Source organism: Ochotona princeps, chromosome 5 (assembly GCF_030435755.1).
Source record: "Ochotona princeps isolate mOchPri1 chromosome 5, mOchPri1.hap1, whole genome shotgun sequence".
Taxonomy (NCBI): domain Eukaryota; kingdom Metazoa; phylum Chordata; class Mammalia; order Lagomorpha; family Ochotonidae; genus Ochotona; species Ochotona princeps.
Genome location: NC_080836.1, coordinates 31841326 through 31860486, shown reverse-complemented (window position 1 = coordinate 31860486; position 19161 = coordinate 31841326). Strand labels below are relative to the sequence as shown.

General features: G+C 38.3%; 1 protein-coding gene across 3 annotated transcripts in view; it reads right to left on the bottom strand.

Annotated features, from left to right (window-relative positions):
• Window positions 1-19161, bottom strand: part of MBD5 (methyl-CpG binding domain protein 5) — a 167712-nt gene that overhangs the window by 85777 nt on the left and 62774 nt on the right. Inside the window, exon 4 of one of the 3 annotated variants that reach the window (XM_058664466.1) lies at window positions 7213-7290. The exons of the other annotated variants lie outside the window; for them this stretch is intronic. The gene's annotated coding sequence lies outside the window, so the exon portion shown is untranslated. The remainder of the gene's footprint in view (window positions 1-7212; window positions 7291-19161) is intronic. 3 annotated transcript variants of the gene reach the window in all.

Below are 19161 nucleotides of genomic sequence, written 5' to 3'. Positions count from 1 at the left end.
GGATCATGTCACAGTGGTGAGCTAAGCTTAAAGTTAGAGAAAAAAAAAACCATGAGTGGCTAAAGGAAGTAAATGTAAGGAAGCACATGGAAAAGCTAGTCTTTAGAGCAAAGTGGGGAACATCCAGGCAGTGGGACACATATAGGCCTGCTAAAAAACTGAGTCTGGTTCTGTCAAGGCAACCTCAGGTAGCACTCAAAATTCAGGCTAATTTTCTAAGTTGTATTTATTTATTCAAAAGTCAGAGTTACAGTGATGGAAGAAGGGAGGGAGGGAGAGAGGGATGGAAGGAGAGCGAGAATAAGAGAGAGCGAGTGAGAGAGGAGAGAGAGATCTGTCCACAGGTTCACTAGGACAGGCCAAAGCCAGGAGCAAAGAGCTTCCTGAAGGTCTCCATCTGTGTGGCAGGGGTTCAAGCACATATCCATCTTCTACTACTTTTCCCAGCCATTAGCAGGGAGGTGGGCTGGAAGGAGAGCACGTGGTACTTTAATTGGTAACCATATAAGATGCAGGCATTGTAGGTGTAGCTTCACCAGCTATGCCATGATGCTGGCTATTAACAGGCTAATTTTTTAAGTTAATAGTTTTGCATGGATTGTGAATGATGTTATAAATATTCAAGTGACTCTTGGCAGCAGAAAAATTCCTCACACCAATTAGAAGCAACAGAAGACTGAGGTATGTAGATCAAAGCAGAACCTCCAGGAGAGACCATGTTCCTTAAGTGGAGAAAGGGACAGTACAGCCTTCACACTGATAGTCTTACATTGATGGTCTATTGGCATCCTTTAATTAATGCCGCTTTGTCCTCAGCATGACCGGGCTTTTCGCTCCTTATATTTCAAACGCAAACACTAAGATAGACTAACAACAAAATCATGGAACAGGAAAAGGGAAAAAGTAGAGAAGCTTGGTTTCAAATGGGAATAGAAATCAGATGTTTACTGATCTTAGGAAAGGAAGCAAGGACAGGCATCAGCGCAGGATTTGAGAGAAAATCCATACCTTCATCCCAACCTCCCGCAATTGTATGTAAAGTTAAAATGCAATGAATTAACCATCCGCCTGAGGAAGCTGAAAAATATATGGAACAAGGTCAAAGAACCAAAGAGGAAAAACAATAGTAAACATAAAGACAGTACGGCCATAGCAACATTAGCCCAAACCAGAATAAGACGCAAGAAATAAGAATCCTAAACCAAAAGCTGATTGCTTGAAGGAATTAATAACATAAACAGATTTCTGTGAAGACTGAAAAAGGACAAGAGAGAAAGTACAAGTAAAGTCCAAAAAGAAAAAGGGGTAGATAACTATTTGACTCCACAGGAATAAAGAGATGTAAGATGGTTATTACGAGCACCTATATATTAAAATATTAGAAAATACAGATGAAGTGGACAAATTCTCAGAAAAATGTTAACTATCAAAGATGTTACAAGAAAAACTAAAGAACTTGAATAAATAACAAAGAAATTGAAGAGCATTAAAGACTAGAGTCTCAAGAAACACCTGGACCAAATGGTTTTGACTGTAGGTTTTAAGAAAATTTTCAAAGCACAGTTAATTCCTGTCTCAAAAGATGATTTCAAAAGATTATTTTTTAGAATATATAAAGAGCAAAAACAGCCTTTCAAGTTGATTTAAAAACTAAGATAAAAATAACAGCACAAAAACCAGCCTAGGGCCCGCCAGCGTGGGCTAGTGGCTAAAGTCCTCGCCTTGAAAGCCCCGGGATCCCATATGGGCGCCGGTTCTAATCCCGGCAGCTCCACTTCCCATCCAGCTCCCTGCTTGTGGCCTGGGAAAGCAGTTGAGGACGGCCCAATGCATTGGGACACTGCACCTGCGTGGGAGACCCGGAGGAGGTTCCAGGTTCCCGGCTTCGGATCGGCGCAGCATCGGCCCATTGCGGCTCACTTGGGGAGTGAATCATCGGATGGAAGATCTTCCTCTCTGTCTCTCCTCCTCTGTGTATATCTGGCTGTAATAAAATGAATAAATCTTTAAAAAAAAAACAAACAAACAAACAAAAAAAAAACCAGCCTAGTGAAATAGGTCATTTGGTATTAGGAAACAAGTGTAGGACCCTACATGTTTCTGATGTAAAAATGCATTAGTTGTTTTAACATCTAACATTTGAAGATTCCTAACAAAGAACAGTAAAAAGTGTGGCATAAAAGACAGCAATAAACTGATATTACCTAAATGTTCATTTTAAAAAGCATAAACTTTTTCTTTTAAACTCAAAATTACCATGTATGTTTTAATTCCCAATGTCTTTTGTCTCTGGTTTGCAAACCTCTGCTCTCTTGCCATGGTCCTGTGTCACTAGGTGTGTTAGGGTTGAAGTGAACACTAGGTCTGTAGTCCACCTGAGAGGACACCAGACTTTCTTTAGCAAAGCTGGTAAATCTGAGGCCAAGATAAGATTCCAGGAAGCAGGATAAACGTGAGAAAGGGCCAGAGTAATGGACATGGCGGGTATGCTGTTGACTTCTGGAATCCGGTATATCTGGGTAACCTGAGTTGGAATTACTTAGAATTATGATCTATGATGCATAGGAACTAATGAAATTAGCAATTTCCTGTTTTTGATTTTCGTGGTGTACAGTCTGCTGTCAGGATGGTTCCAACATCATATGCCTTGCTAATCTGTGCAGATAACATAATATGAGAGACATCCTGAAAAGTGAGTTGTCAATCACAGGTATGTCACTTTACTGCTGTTACTTTCACTGGTGAGAACAGAAGAATAAGGTACTATTTCAGACGTGGACTTCAGAGGTAATTTATTTCTTCACATTAGTTTCTAAGGGGGTTGAGGAAGTGATTCTGAAACCAATGGAAAACAAATTACTGAATATAAATTCAAAAGATTGCATGTGAATACCTTCCTACCGGAGTGCAAGCTTCCCAATTCTCTAAAACACGCTGATAGCTACCCCTCCTTATTACTCAGAAATTCTCACAGTAGTGAGAGCTGAATAAATTTTCTTAAAATTTATTTTTATTGCAAAGTCAGATATAGAGAGAGGAGGAGAGACAGAGAAATCTTCCACCTGATGATTCATTCCCCAAGCAGCCGAAATGGCTGGAGCTAAGCCAATCTGAAGCCAGGAGCTAGGAGCTTCCTCTGAGTCTCCCACCTGGGTGCAGAGTCCCAATGCTTTGGGCCATCCTCGACTGCTTTCTCAGGCCACAAGCAGGGAGCTGGATGGGAAGCATGGCTGCTGGGATTAGAACCGGCGCCCATATGGGATCCTGACACATGCAAGGCGAGGACTTTAGCTGCTAGGCTATCGCTCTGGGCCCCAAGAGCTGACTAATTTGTTTGAAGTCCTTATCTTTAATTTTTTTGGGTTCTGTATAACAGCAACAACAAAATACCCCAAAGTCCGTGCCCTATAGTGTTTCTGGAACTAACTCAATTCCCAAAATGCAAAAAAAAAAAAAAAAAAAAAAAAAAAATGAACTGTAAATACTAGCAGAGAATTACAGGTTGTATTTAAGAGGCTGAAGTATAAAGCATTGTTTATTTTTGGGAACTTCTCCAAATTGTGATTATATTGGACAAAGGAATAAAAGTGAATCTTTCAGTGTAACCATTATCATGTAAGTTAACATTGGACTAAAATATTTCTCTACATTCATTAGGAGATTATTTCTAAACTCAGTGTAATAGGAAAGAGTGGGTCAGAGTTTATGAATGCTGTCTGTATGCAGGCCTGAACAAGACAAATCCTGGGCAGCCACATGCTGCAGAGGAAGGAGAGAAGGCTCTTGATCAAACCAGTGAGGAAGGCCCTTAGCCACAGCGCCAGAGCTAAGGCTGGATGACCTTCGTTTGCTGTTAAACTGAAACCAAGGCCTAGAAGAACCATAAGACAAAATACTTCTCAGCTATAATCTGAAACAAAAAACACACCAAGGCAGGCAAGGACAAAACTCCTACTGCACACTGCGTACAGACTACTGCGTACAGCAGTGATTCTTCACTGTCAAGTGCTTAAGAAATTCCAGTATGGCTTGTTAAAGTGCAGAATCCTAGGCTATAGTGAAGAAATTGTGGTTATGAAGATCTGGGGTAGTACTTAGGCATCTATATTTTAAACAAGTATTTTCAGGTAATTTTGATATAAGTAGAAGTTTAGATAGAACACACTGAAAAGCACAGGTCTATAGCAGAGTATTTTGGCAGTTTCCCAGTTAACTGTGTTAACAAAAACTCATCTCAAATCCCATAATGCAGTTTTTGCATTTAGATTAATGCTGTAGAATTGCATCTTCTCCACATTGTTCTTATTATAGATATAACCATGGCAATAAAAGCATGTGACATATTCTCTGAAAAACCTATTCTAATATGATGTTTTTATACTTTATTAGAAAAAGACATTTAACATTCAGGAAAAAATAAGTACTTCCCTGTTTGTGGAAAACAAAAATAAAATAAATTCACATAATAAACCACACAAAACTAAATGCCCCATTTGTCTGCTTTTCAGTAACTCTGTAATAGAGAAACAGAAAAAAAAGGGCTATATAAATGTAAAGGTCTATACAAGCATTCTTTTATAGAATACATGTTATATATCTATATCCCTTGAGAAAACATGCAAGACCTAAGACAAAGGAATATTATCTCTTCCTAGAGCAATATCTATAAAAATTAACTTTTATCTGATAACTTTATCAATACATCTTTTAATTTTCAGGCTATTAAGCTTTGATAGGATATTGAATAACTGAAGAAATATGTTTATTATAAAAATTCATGGAAACTTGATTCTTACTAAATAATTTTCCAAATTAAAGATGAACATATGTATATTAGATGATAATGCTCTCTGCTGATAAGAAGCTCATTTCTTGTTTTATATGACCTCCAAAATATATTACTTGAGAAACACATAAGGTTGAGAGAAAAACATTATAAAGTGTAATTTTACATTTGGGCAGGAAAAAAGATTTAAACAGCATATATTACATGAAACTATCAATATTTGTTGAAAGCTCTAGAATCCAATGCAAGGAAGTATTAAGTCACAGAATAATTTTGTATGGAAAAAGCATGAAAATGTCAGAAATATAGCTAGGCTGCAAATGAAACTTGCAAATGTTTTTGTTTCTGTGCCAGAATATAAATTCATGTAATGAAACTATTTTTTTCAGATATGGACTTTTCCCTAGTATGTGCCTTTCTCTAATATTGCTTTCTAAAACTTAAAACATAATCAACATTTTAAAGCCCACTGTAGAAGAAAAAAAGGGACATATAACTTGAGAGATTAAATAAAATGTTCAGAAACTTCAGAATAATTCTTTCTCTTATCTGTTTCATTACTGGGATTGTTAAAAAGCTTTAGGAGTTTCAGTATACTAATCTGAAATGTAGACTTTTCAAATTTATGCTGAGTGATTTGTTAATGTGCCTTGTAAAGGATACAGCCATATTAATCATTTTTGCTGGACAAATATAAAAATAAATTCCAAAAGAAATTAGTATTCAGAATTTCTGAACACCAAAAAAGGGTGGGTGGGGTACCTGCCCTATTTTAACTTTTTAATTAAAAAAATTATTGTCACAGACCAAAATGAATTCTCCCCAAATTCTCCCTCAAGATGCCCGTATTTGGAGACAGGGTCTGCTAAGAGGACAGGAAGGCTAACTGACTCCTAAGGGTAGAGTGATGGATTCGTGAGATGGCTATCTTGGTAAGAACAAGAGGAAACAACACTGCTTCACACAGAGAAAGGCTGAGGGAGATTTAGGGTTAAAATGGCCTACCATTTGCACATACCACACATACATCCTCCCTTTAAATTAGATTATCTCTGTAATTATTTTTTAAGATTTATTTATTTATTTTTTAAATTGGAAAGTCTGATTTGCAGAGAGAAGCGGAGACAGAGAGAAAGATCTTCTGTCCACCGGTTCAGTCTCCATCTCATGGCAACAGCCAGAGCTGAGCAGATCCAAAGCTGGGAGCCAGGAGCTTCCTCTGGGTCTCCCATGTGGATGCAGAGTTCCAAGGCTTTGGCTTTTCCAGGCCACAAGCAGGGAGCTGGAAGGCAAGTGGGGCAGCCAGGACACAAACTGGAATCCATATGGGATCCCAGCACATGCAAGATGAGAACTTCAGCCACCAGGCTACTGTGCTGGCCCCTCTGTATTTCTTATAAACCTTAACACAACTGCTGTGTTAGAACCATTACACTGGGTATTGTTCAAGGAGTAACAGCAACAACAGCAGCAACGACAACAGAAAAGCCTGTGATGTTTACTACAGTGCAGTTTTTTCTTTTAAGATTTATTTATTTTTATTACAAAGTCAGATATACAGAGAGGAGGAGAGACAGAGAGGAAGATCTTCCATCTGATGGTTCACTCCCCAAGTGAGCACAACGGCCGGTGCTGCACCAATCTGAAGCCAGGAGCCAGAAACTTCCTTCCAGGTCTCCCACCTGGGTGCAGGGCCCCAAAGCCTTGGGCCGTCCTCGACTGCTTTCCCAGGCCACAAGCAGGGAGCTGGATGGGAAGTGGATCTGCCAGGATTAGAACTGGCGCTCATATGGGATCCTGGCACACCCAAGGTGAGGACTTTAGCCACTAGGCCACGCCGCCGGGCATACAGTGCAGTTTTTTTTTTTTTTCCTTAAGTGTTTCCAATCTGTTGTCAGTTCAATTGGTAGGTGCAAAAGTCATGAATATGTAGGGCTGATGGTACAGTTATATCACTTATGTAATAAGTATATAACATATATGTCATGCATAAATAACATTAATGCTCACAAACCTATAGTAGCTGCATGATTTCCTGCACCATTATTACACTTCTACTCTACTGCTTTATAACAGATCTTGCTATCTGATACAACAAACACATCCAAGTTACTGTTGTTAAGTAGTTTCTGGGCTACTCATGTATTTCAGCTATTTCAGTAGAGCTTTAAGTCACAGGGCTCAGAAATCTTGACAAGTTGTACATCCTCCATTCACATCTTTAACGGTGTTGAATAAAGTTCAGGGGTTTTCCACAGGGATCTTGCCCATTTCTGTTGCTTTAATTCTATGGATGTTAAATCTTGGTGGCTATAGTGAATAGCTATCTTTTCTAAACGTTTTCTCTAAATTAAAAATTAAACTTTTGTAGGCACTGGCACAGCTGTGCATGGGTAAAGCTGCGACTTGGGATGGCCACATCTCACCTCTGAGTGCCAGTTCGAGTCCCAGCTCCTTCTTTCTGATCCAGTTTCCCACTACGACATACCTCTCTCGATGTGCCTCTATTAAATAAGTAAATACAAAACTTTGTATATTGATTTTATAATCAATCACTTTTCTAAGTTATATTTCCCAAAATTGACCTATAAATTAGTTCTCTGAATCAGACAATCACGCCATATATAAATGAAGATTGTTTTATATATCCCTTTATTACGCTTACCCATTTTTATTTATTTTCCAGCCTTGAGCTGACACTGTTAAAATTCATTCAGTATTTCATGGGAAAAAGATATTGGTTGCATGTTCTTTATTTATTTTCACAAACATGAAATCTTTTAATTAAATTACATACATATAAGATTAGATATTCTATGAGTAGTTATTCTTGCACAGAAGCACACATATACACAAAAAAACCTGGAAAAATATACACAAATTGCTAAAGGGTAAAATGCCTCTATGAAAGTATGATGGAGAGGCAAAAGGCAAAGAAAACTTCAGCTTTAACTACATTTAAAAAATAAGATTCATGGGCCCGGCGGCGTGGCCTAGGGGCTAAAGTCCTCGCCTTGAACGCCCCAAGATCCCATATGGGCGCCGGTTCTAATCCTGGCAGATCCACTTCCCATCCAGCTCCCTGCTTGTGGCCTGGGAAAGCAGTTGAGGACGGCCCAAAGATTTGGGACCCTGCACCCGCGTGGGAGACCTGGAAGAGGTTCCAGGTTCCTGGCTTCGGCGGTTGCGCTCACTTGGGGAGTGAATCATTAGACGGAAGATCTTACTCTCTGTCTCTCCTTTCTGTATATCTGACTTTGTACTAAAAATAAATAAATCTTAAAAAAAGTAAGATTCACTTTGTTTTAAAAGCAAAATGACAGAGACATTTTTCCACCAAAATTACCTATAGTAGCCAGGGTTATGCCAGGCCAAAGGCAGGGATCAGAAACTCTAACCAGGTTTCCCACAGGATGGCAGGAACCCAGAATGTAGGCCACCACTCACTGGGTCATATGGTCACGTTAGCAGTAAGCTGGAATGGAAGTGGAGTTGCCAGGTACTACAGTTTGGATCATAGGATCCCAAACAGCAGCTTAATCCGTTGTGTCTCTGCGCCCCCTTATCTTATGCATATTTTTACTTTTTTGTAAGGAATGCATTTGTTTTCCTCACATAATTTCCCAAACAGATCTAACCTAACAATATTACTTTAACAGAACATGGCATATTATTTTAGATTTTAAATTTGTATAGTATAGAATTTTACAGTAGAGTAAAATTATATTATGAAATGTTCATCTCATTAATTTTCCTTATTCTGCTTCACTGGATAAAAATAATGCAAAAATACATTAGGGCTTTGAGTGAACAAAACAAAACAAAGTTTAATATTAAGTTTTACAATGTAAGGTAGGCATTTGGCACATGTTAAGATAGTTCTTGGCATGCCCATATCCCGCATCAGGGTACCTGGCTTTGGATCCTGGTTCACTCCTGCCTCCAGCACCCTGCTAAAGCAGACCCTCTCTGGGAAGCAACAGTAATGGCTCAAGCAGTTGGAGTCTTGCCACCCACATGGCAGAACTCAACTGTGTTTCTGGCTCCTTGTTTCAGCTCAGCCTGGGTCCAGATATTGTAGATGTTTGGGGAGTAACTAGTGGATGAGAACTCTATCACTATGTCTCTGTCATATTTATTTGAATTTATTATATATTAACATATTATACATTGTATTATTACAGCATATAAATATACCAGTGTATTAATATATTATACACACATTACTGTATTAATGTGTTATATTGTATTAATATATGCATATATATTGTATTAATATATTATATGCTGTGTTTTTCGTGAGTTTTCACAAGTTTATCATGTTGCCTCTGAGGTTTCTCCCAACAATGTAGGAGATTTCTCAGCTGTTTCTCTGTGAGCGCACCACCACACTGTATGCACGGGGACACACCTCTCTCTGTTTCCATCTATGAACATACTTATTTCCACAATAATTCCACTATGCATCCCCTTATGTAAAGTCTACCACGGGAAGAAAAACAGTTAATCTTCATCCCCATGAAATTCATGTACTTGCAACAAAGGTATCAATGCGACATGACGATGGTGAAAGAGTGTCCAATATCTTCCTTTATGAGTAAGTGCCAGTTTGTGTCTTGTGCATTTTTAATGAAAGCACAAGAAGAACTAGATTATCATTACTTATGGCCAGTAGCAATAACAGTGGTAAGAGGGACACTGACGATCTCAGGTGACTATCAGCAATCAGTCCCATATGGGCGACTGATTCATAGGCTATATCACAAGATCTTATTATGAAAGGTACAAATAATTAGGAGTTGTGATAAGGTTAAATTTACAGGTAAAATCCTTAGATTTAACAACATATTATCTTATATTAGAGCAAACATATGATAACTGACCTTTTGAGATTGGTTCATTTCCCTAAGCATAATGGTCTCCAGTTTGGCCCATTTGGCCACAAACAATTGTATTTCTTCTTCTTCTTTTTTTTTTTCTAATAGCTGAATAGAATTCCACAAAGTAGATGAACCACAGTTTCTTTATCTAGTCCTCTATTGATGGGTATTTAGGGTGCTTCCATGTGTTTGTGATTATTGATTGTGCTGCAATGAACATAGGTGTGCACCTTACTTTCAACAAGTCTTTTGGATAAATTCCTAGGAGTTGTATTGTTGGGTCATATGGTATGTGGGTTTTTCAGTTGGTTAAGTATTCTCCCTACTGATGTCCACAGTGGTTGCAACAGTCTGCAATCCCATCAAGCAATGGAGTAGGGTTACTTTTTCCCTGCAACCTTGCCAGCAGGTGTTGTTGGTAGTTTTCAGTATGTGGGTCATTCTTACTGGAGGTAAGTGGAACCTCAGTGTTGTCTTTATTTGAATTTCCCTTAATGTAAGGGAGCTTGAGCATTTTTTCATATGCCTTTCAGCCATTTGGACTTTTTCCTTTGAAAACTGCCCATTTCCCTTGCCCAATTCATGACTGATTTGTTTTGTTGTTATGGTTGTTCTGTAGTTCCGTGCATATTCTGAGATTAGCCACTTGTCTCCTGTATAGTGCGAAAAGATTTTCTCCCATTCTGTTGGTTTCTTTTTTTACTTTGTTGATTGTTTTCTTTTGCTGTGCAGAAGCTTCTTAGCTTAATGCAGTCCCATCTGTTTATTTTGGTCTTGATTTCCTTTGCTTTTGATGATTTTTCTGGGAAGTCAGTGCCTACACCTATATCTTGCAAAGTATGTCCAACTTTTCCTCATAGAGGTCTTCCACATCTTTAGTTAGGTTTATTCCCAGGTATTTCATGTTCTGGTAGTAGCTACCATGCTGGTTAGTTCTTTTTTTAGCATTGAAGTTGTTCGTATACTCTATGGATGTAGATTTCTATTCCCGCAACTTTATCAAACTCTCATAAAAGTTCTAGCAGTCTCTTCATTGGGTTTCTTGGTCCTATGTTTAGAATCATGTCATCTGCAAATAGAGATAGCTTGACTTCCTTTTTTTTCAATTTGAATTCCTTTGATTTTTTTTTCTTGTCTTATAGCATTTACGAGTATTTCCAGTATACTACGTTGAATAGCAGTGGTCATAGTGTATATCCTTGTCTAGTTCCAGATCTTAGTGGGAAGGCTTCCAATCATTCCCCATTCAGTATGATGCTGGCATTGGGTTTTTCATATATTTCTTTGATTATGTTGTGGATTGTTCCTTCTACTCCGACCTTATTTAGAGTTTTTAGCATTAAGTGATGTTGGATTTTATCAAAAGCTTTTTCTCCATCTATTGAAGCTATCATATGACTCTTATTCTTCATTTTTTGTATGTGATATATCACGTTTGTCGATTTCTGAATGTAAAACCATCCCTGCATGCCAGGGATGAATCCAACCAGGTATGGATGAATATTCTGTCTGATGTATTTTTGTGTTCTGTTGGCTAGTATTTTGTTGAGGATCTTAGTGTCGATATATAGGGTTATCGGTCTGTAGTTTCATTTTTCTGTTGGTTCTTTGTCTTAAGGTGATGCAGGCCTCACAAAACGAGTTTGGAAGCTTTGTCTCCCCTTCTACTGTTTTGAAGTTTATGGAGGATTGGGGTCAGCTCTGCTTGGAATGCTTTGCAGAATTCAGCAGTGAAATCATCTGGACCCGGGCTTTGTAGAATTCAGCAGTGAAACCATCTTGACCGAGTCCCTGCTTACCCTGGATGGTGTCTGCCTTCACCCTCTCAGGCTGCAGATTACAGTCTTGAGTGTCCTCCGCGGCTTTTTCTCTTACATGGTGCCTGCTTCAGTCCTGCCGATTCCAGGGAGTCTCCGAACCTTTTCCAGAAATTCTTTCTCTTGCTCTCTGCTCCACTGATGTCCCTTCGCACTGTTACATCTTCCTCCACAGTACCCCCTCTTCATCATGTTATGTACACATCTCTCCTACTTCAATTTTGCTAAGTTTTTGTTTTCTTTACACCTTTAACCTCCCATGATTAAGTCAACTGTTTAAAAAAAAATCTGTTATAACACACTCCTCCCCCATCTTTCCTTCAGTATGTTATTATGCTGAATAGCAGGAGCTGTCATCATCACCCAGCCACTCCCACATGTGTGCTAGTTCCAGTCCTAGCTCTTCCTTTTGGTCCAGCTCCCTGCAAATGCACCTGGGAAGATGATTCAGGTACTTGGGCCTTTGCAACCATGTGGGAGACCTGGAAGAAGGTTCTGGATTCTGGCTTTGGTCTGGCTCAAGTCAGGTTGTTGTGGACATTTTGGGGGTTATGCAGTGGATGGAAAATCTCCGTCTGCCTATCCCTCACTCTGTCATTCTTTAACTCTCTGTAACTTATAAATCTAAAAAGATTTTTTTTAAAAAATAAGAACATCCTAAAAAACAGATTTTCCTGAATCCTCAACAACCTGTAGTGATAAACTGTACTTTAGATGTCCTATTTGGTCATAATATAATTCCCTTTTTCTTTTTTAATACATTGTTGTATTTAGCTTGCTAATTCTTTGTTTAGGACTGTGTGTTAATGTTCATGAGTAAAATTTATTATATTTTTAATTTCTCTTGCTTTCTGTCTGATCTGGATATTGAGAATGTAATATAGATAACACAAAAGGAGTTTGGAAACATTTTCTCTTGTTCTATTCTCCGGAAGTATATGTAGGTACAAGATGGCCTTTATTTGAAAGATGAGAGGTCAGCTCTACCTGCAGCATATTATTTTTTTGGTTTTTTTTCCTGTTTTTTTAAATGAGAAGTTATAAGCTAAATATTGGATGCTTTAGTGATGTTAGTAACTATTTTGGCCTTCAGTATTTGCTTGAATCATTTCTGCTATTCTTAGAAGCTGGTCCACTTCAGCTAAGATTTCACAATTAAGTGATATAAGGCTGTTAACAGTAACTTCTCTATTTGGAACCTCCACCTTACCTGTAGGCAGGAAACTATTTGATCCACCTTTACTCATGACTTCATTTATTTCTGCATTTTCTCTTCAATTATTAATGGATAAGACTTCCAAAGATTTATATGCATTTATAGATCTTTAAAGAACTAATTTCAGGTTTTGCTCATCTCACTTGTTGAAATATATGTTTCATTCATTACTGTTCTTTATGACCTTACCTTTTAAAAAACTGCTGTTGATTTTTTTTTAAAGATTTATTTATTTCATTACAAAGTCAGATATACAGAGAGGAGAGACAGAGAGGAAGATCTTCCATCTGATGATTCACTCCCCAAGTGAGCCGCAACAGGCCGGTGCGTGCCCATCCAAAGCTGGGAACCAGGAACCTCTTCCAGGTCTCCCATGCGGGTGCAGTGTCCCAATGCATTGGGCCGTCCTCAACTGCCTTCCCAGGCCACAAGCAGGGAGCTGGATGGGAAGTGGAGCTGCCGGGATTAGAACCGGCGCCCATATGGGATCCCAGCACGTTCAAGGTGAGGACTTTAGGCACTAGGCCACGCCGCCGGGCCCTGCTGTTGATTTTTAAAATCATTACTTTGACAGTCTAGGTTATTCAGTTTTAGTCTCTTTTTCCCAAATATAAGCAGTAAAGCTGGAGTATCCCATACATTTTATATTTTCAATTTTTCTAAAGTAAATCTATGGCAAAAAATCTTTATGAAAATCACATGAAAAGAATGCATAATCTGTAATTTATGGGTATACAAATAAATGTTAAAATGTGCTGATACAGAATTTGTCAATATCCTTCTTTCAGGTTTTTTGGATATTTTGAGACCACATTAAGGGTATAACATTTAATGTTGTTTTATCCTACTAGTAAGTTGAAACTTATATTAAGCAGCAACCTTTTTTTTTTCCTCTAATCTTGCTTATTACTAAAATTGATGTCCTAGATTTTGTTTGGTTTTTGTCTTTCATAACTTTTCCCTAACCTTTCATTTTCAAACGATTCACATCTCTATGTTTTCAGAGTAATACTGATTGTAATTGTTAATGAATTTAGATGTATTTCAAGCATTTTTAACCTCTTGCTTTCTATTTCATCCCACTTTTCTATGCTTAAAGAAACTTTCCAGGGTTGGGGGGAGGGGTAGACAGGAGAGGAGGCAGTGTTGTAACAGAGTAGATAAAGCTGCTGGGGTGCAGCGGACAGCCCCAGTGCTTGGGCCTCTTCTTAGTCGCAGCTGCTCTGCACTTGCCATGTAACGTCCTGTGAACACGTCTCAGGGGCAGTGGACAGCCTGAGTGCTTGGGCCTCTGCCTGCCACATGGCAGATGCAGATGGGATTTCTGGCTTCTGGCTTTAGGCTAACCCAAGTCTGGCTGTTATAGGTATTAGGGGAGTAAACTGATGGATAGAAAATAATTGTCTCACTTTTATTGCTTTTCAAATAAATGAACATTTTAAAAAAAAACTTCCTTGCTGTCTTGAAAACTGGTACAATTGTTATTTATCTGAAGCATCTCCTTTCTTTTTTCAACAACCCACTATGGCGGGTACATTGGAAATTTTATAATGCATACTTTTGACCCCTGCTGTATTCTTCCTTTGGTTCTCTTACTATTATTGTGTAATCGGTCAGCCTCAGAAAATAGACAAATAATACCAATATTACCAGTAATAACAGTAATAGTAATGGCATTTTATATAATTCTTTTTGCAAACATATTTGCCGAACTGTATTTCCTACCTCAAGATTTTCCTTTTGGAATATATCTTGAAAATGTTTTCTTAATCACCTCCTTTTACAAAGTTTTTTAGTTATGACTGTTGGTGGTAAACTTCCAGTTAAAATTCTTTTCACCCTTGGCTTGAAGGAAAGTTTGCCTAGGCAATCAATTTCAGGTTGATAAACAACCTGTTTTAATGGTTTGAAAATATTCTTCCCTTCTCCCGCTAGCCTCCATTGATGCTACTAAGAAATCTGTCCATTTCATTGCTTTATTTCATTCAGGATATATTTTTACTCCTACAGCTCCTTCAGTATCTTGACTTTCATGGTTTGCATTTTCCACATTATCTTAAGGTATGGATTTCTTTTTTATTCCTCTTATTTGTTAGATACTGTTTTTTCACTATCTCTGTACTTCCGTTATTTACAATTTCTTGGTAATCACTAGTCAGTTGTTCTTTGTAAGTCTTTGTCCTCAGAATTTCACATGTGGATGTACAATGTCTACTTCTGTTTTTTTTTTTTTTTTTTTTTTTACACTGTTTTGGTTTCTTAAACATCTTTCAATTCACTAAGCCCCCCTTCAGTAGTATCTAAACTGTTGGATATTTCATTTTATCAATAGGCATTGATTCTTAAAGCCCTCATTTTCACTTGTTAATTGTCTGCTATATTTTACATGGGGATAAGTCTGCAAATGCCTGGCTCTACTGACAAATCTAGTATTTAATTATTTCAATTTAAAGACACTGGTAGAGATGATGAGGAAGGACAGACTACTCTTCTAAATTCAGGGATAGGAATAGGATAATACTGGAAGGTAGTATTTTGGGAAGGGGGAGGAGCTTTTTGAAAATTCTTATCTTTATAGAGGTGACAATATCTTGCTTAATCCAAAATGGACTGAAACAGCAACTCAGTGGCTTTAGGCTTGTAGGCTCCAACCAAAGAATGTTACTAGCTTTTGAGCTCTGGATTTTGTTTCTTTATCCCTTTTGCTTGTCCTGATACTTTGTCTCTTAGATTTCTATTCCTTTCTAATCTTTGTTGTGGACCTGGTGCGATGGTTCAGTGGCTAATTCCTCACCCTGATTCACCAGGATCCCATATGGGTGCCAGTTCATGTCCCAGTTAACCTGCTTCACATCCAGGTCTCTGCTTGTGACCTGGGAAAGCAGTGTAGGATGGCCCAAACCCTTAGGAATCTGTACTCACATGGGAGACATGGAAGAAAGTCCTGTTTCCTAGCTTCGAATCAGCTCAGCAATGGCCACTGTGGCCATTTGGGGAATGAATCAGAACCAGCAGATGGAAGATCTTTCTCTGTCATTTCTTCTCTCTGTAAATCTGACTTTCCAATAAAAGGAAATAAATCTTTAAAAACAAATATTTGTTGTCAACTACCTGTATTAAATACTCTTTCTAAAATAACCAGAGTAGGTGGAGTTCAGGTGAGGAATGATCTTGAGGGACACCCAATGACAGGGCCACTCTACTTGCAGGTAAGTGAGGGGACTGAGACCTGGAGATCTTTATGGGTCAGACTGATGCACTAGCCCACATGGGAGTTCTGGGTTGGGTCTGTTAGCATGGAACATGGCTGATCACCACACACCTGTGCACACGCAAGCTATGGCTGGGGGTCTGTCTGGTAGGGCTAGGTTGGGATTAGGCAATGGGTCACAATAGACTTGGTCATGACACTAAGTAGCACACAAGAGAACCAGGTCTCAGGGTAGATTCTGTGGAGGGTATGTGGGTCCAATGGTATGGAATTTCACGTCCTGCTAGTTAGCTTGAGAGTTGGGATGATGATGGGCTGACCTAGGCATGAAGATGGAACTCACCAATTTGCTCAATGTTACTGGGGCTGGGAACAAGTGGGCCAGGTCCAGGCTGTAGCACCTGCATGAACACCCTAAAACAGGGTGTGGGGGCAGGTCAGGCCACAACATCCACCAGCTCACAAGAAGGCCGGGATAGAGGGGGCAGGCCATTCTGGGTAAGGGCCTAGCACACACTGGTGTGTGTGAGATTTGGGTCTGGGAGTGAGGTTGGTTTTGGAAGGGTGCAGACCAGGCAGGGCCAAGCACTGGACTATGCCAGACCTTGTGTTGGCATGCACACACAAGAATCAGATCTGGCATCACCTCAAATGAAGTTTCATTGGGAATCCTGGCAACTGAACCATTGAATTCAGAATTACAATCATAGAGAAAACTGTAAGTTCCATGATCTGACCGTGGAATGCATGTGTCAGAGCTGGGCCTCCTCAGTGGCTTAGACATAGCAATGGACAGCACATCCAGAAGCACATGGAGGATCTGACAGTACACTAACCTGCTGAGAACACCACGTACCATAACAGAGCATGGAGGACAGGACAAATTGACCAACTACCTCAGCCAAGAGTTGGCAGTGAATACCTGAGCAAATGGAGACTCTAAGGTAGACTATGTTAGCCAGTGGAGTCGGGAGAGATCTCATCATTACTGGAGTAGCAAGACTGGCAGCAATACAGAACTGCTAAACTATCAAAATCCCCTGAACAGGACCCTCAAAGCATGTTCCACACTGGGGACCCTGGGATGGTTGGGAATCTGGGTGTGACTTCTCCTCATACCTCTCCCCTCTCCCCAGATACAAGAAGGAAAAAAGAGAATGTGCAAACAATGATCCTCACTCATTTTCCTCTGGCCCTTGACCCTTAGCATCCTAATCAAATATGTCAAAATTATCAAAAATAAAATTTATACAATTAAAAGATAAATAAAGGAAAAAAACCAGAGCACTTTTTCTTTTCTTGACTATAAACAAATCAATCTATCCACTAAGAATTAGTCTTCCAATTCCACAATTACATCTTCTACTTTTGTATGTACATTTTAAAACATGCCACATTTATACATTTTATGTAAGTTAATTCTAATGTCTTGAGTTCTGAATCTGTAATTTGTCATTTTCATTCTGAATCATGGTAGCTAGCATGTTTTTTGGTCTTTGTGACTGTCTGATATAATCTGTAAATGAAACCAAACCATATCAAAGCCACATAGAGGCTTAAAGTGAAAGGTTTTTTTCCTAGTGCTTCATTTTGCTATTGGCTTTTTAATTTTTTTCTTTTTAAAGATTTATTTATTTTTATTGGAAAGGCAGATACACAGAGAGGAGCAGAGACAGCGAGGAAGATCTTTCATTCAATGTTCACTCCTCAAGAGGCCACAACGGCCAGTGCTGCGCCAATCCCAAGCCAGGAGCCTCTTCTGGGTCTCCCACACGGGTGCAGGGTCCCAAAGCTGTGGGTCGTTCTTGACTGCTTTCTCAGGCCACAAGCAGGGAGCTGGTTAGGAAATGGAGCAGCTGGGATTAGAACCAGCGCCCATATGGGATCCCAGTGCGTTTAAGGAGAGGACTTTAACTGCTACACTATCACGCTGGGCCCTGCTATTGGCTTTTAAGATCACCTCACTTGCAGGATGGATGGCTCAGTGATTTTGTACTTGAAAAAAAAATCTATCTTTGTAGTATTAGAATGTTTTAAAAATAAGCATCATGATTTTTATAATAAATATCCTATTTTAAAATATTTAATACAGTAATACAGACAATAGAAAGACTGTATCATGAAATTTTCTTTCCAAATAACCCCTTTAATTTTAATAAAGACTAAATTGTTCATATCAATTTCTTAGGCTTAATTATAAAATCTTCAAGTGATGTAGTTCAGATGTTTCAAATTCCATTCACGTGGTGCAATTACATGTAAATTTTAAATTGGACATTATTAAAGACAGGAAAATTTAAGCCACAAAATTTAGTTTTCAAATACGTCAACAGAAAACCAATGACTCTTATTTTTGCAATCACCTCATCAGAAATTTGTAAATAAATTTTTTTACTTATGCTACTTAAATATATCTCAATGGTGTCAGAATTTACCTGAATTTTAATTAGAATAATATTGGATGCAATGGAGATACAGTTTAACAATAGTGAATAGTTTATTAAATGTATTGATCAGATTTAGTGATTAGTTACAGGAAAAAATGGCACAAACGTTCTGTCTTCTCTTTAGAAAATTATTCAGTATTTCTGGTATTGAAAAAGTTCTAACAAAGCTGATGAACTATTTGTTATATGGAATAAAAACTGAAAGAGCCATAAAAAAAAAGCTGATTTATTTATTTTACTTAAAAGCAAGAGGAAAAAATTTAATCATGCACTCACTCTTGTAAAACCATAACTTACTAGGCAGTGAAGGAATCGCCTAAAGTAAATATGATTAATCCTCTTCAATTCTGGAAAGGCATGCTCTAAAACTCTTAAAACAGTTTAGCAGTTTTCGAGGTTAATGTAAAAAAGTAGTAGTATGATTCAGGTCAACTTGAAAATTTATCAGGAAGCAATTGTCATTAAAATTATTTTTCCACTAACTCAACTTTGCTTAGACTAGCTAAGAACTGACATGCAAAATCATTTTACTTACATATGCTATCTTTTTTAAACTGGTGAAATATATTCAAATTAATGAATATTGCAGAATGCATCAAAAGAAAAAGGCAATTTATATGGCTTATCTACAATTTCCTGCATACACTCTGAATTACAAAAAGAAATACAGAAGGTTATTTAAGAAGGGTTCCCAGGCTTAATTTCAATTCTGGACTACATAATAAGCTAATTTCTGTGCAGAGGAATATCCTTTTCAGTAAAATTAGTGTAATGATGAAATGGAACTTCTGTTTCCTTTGTTCC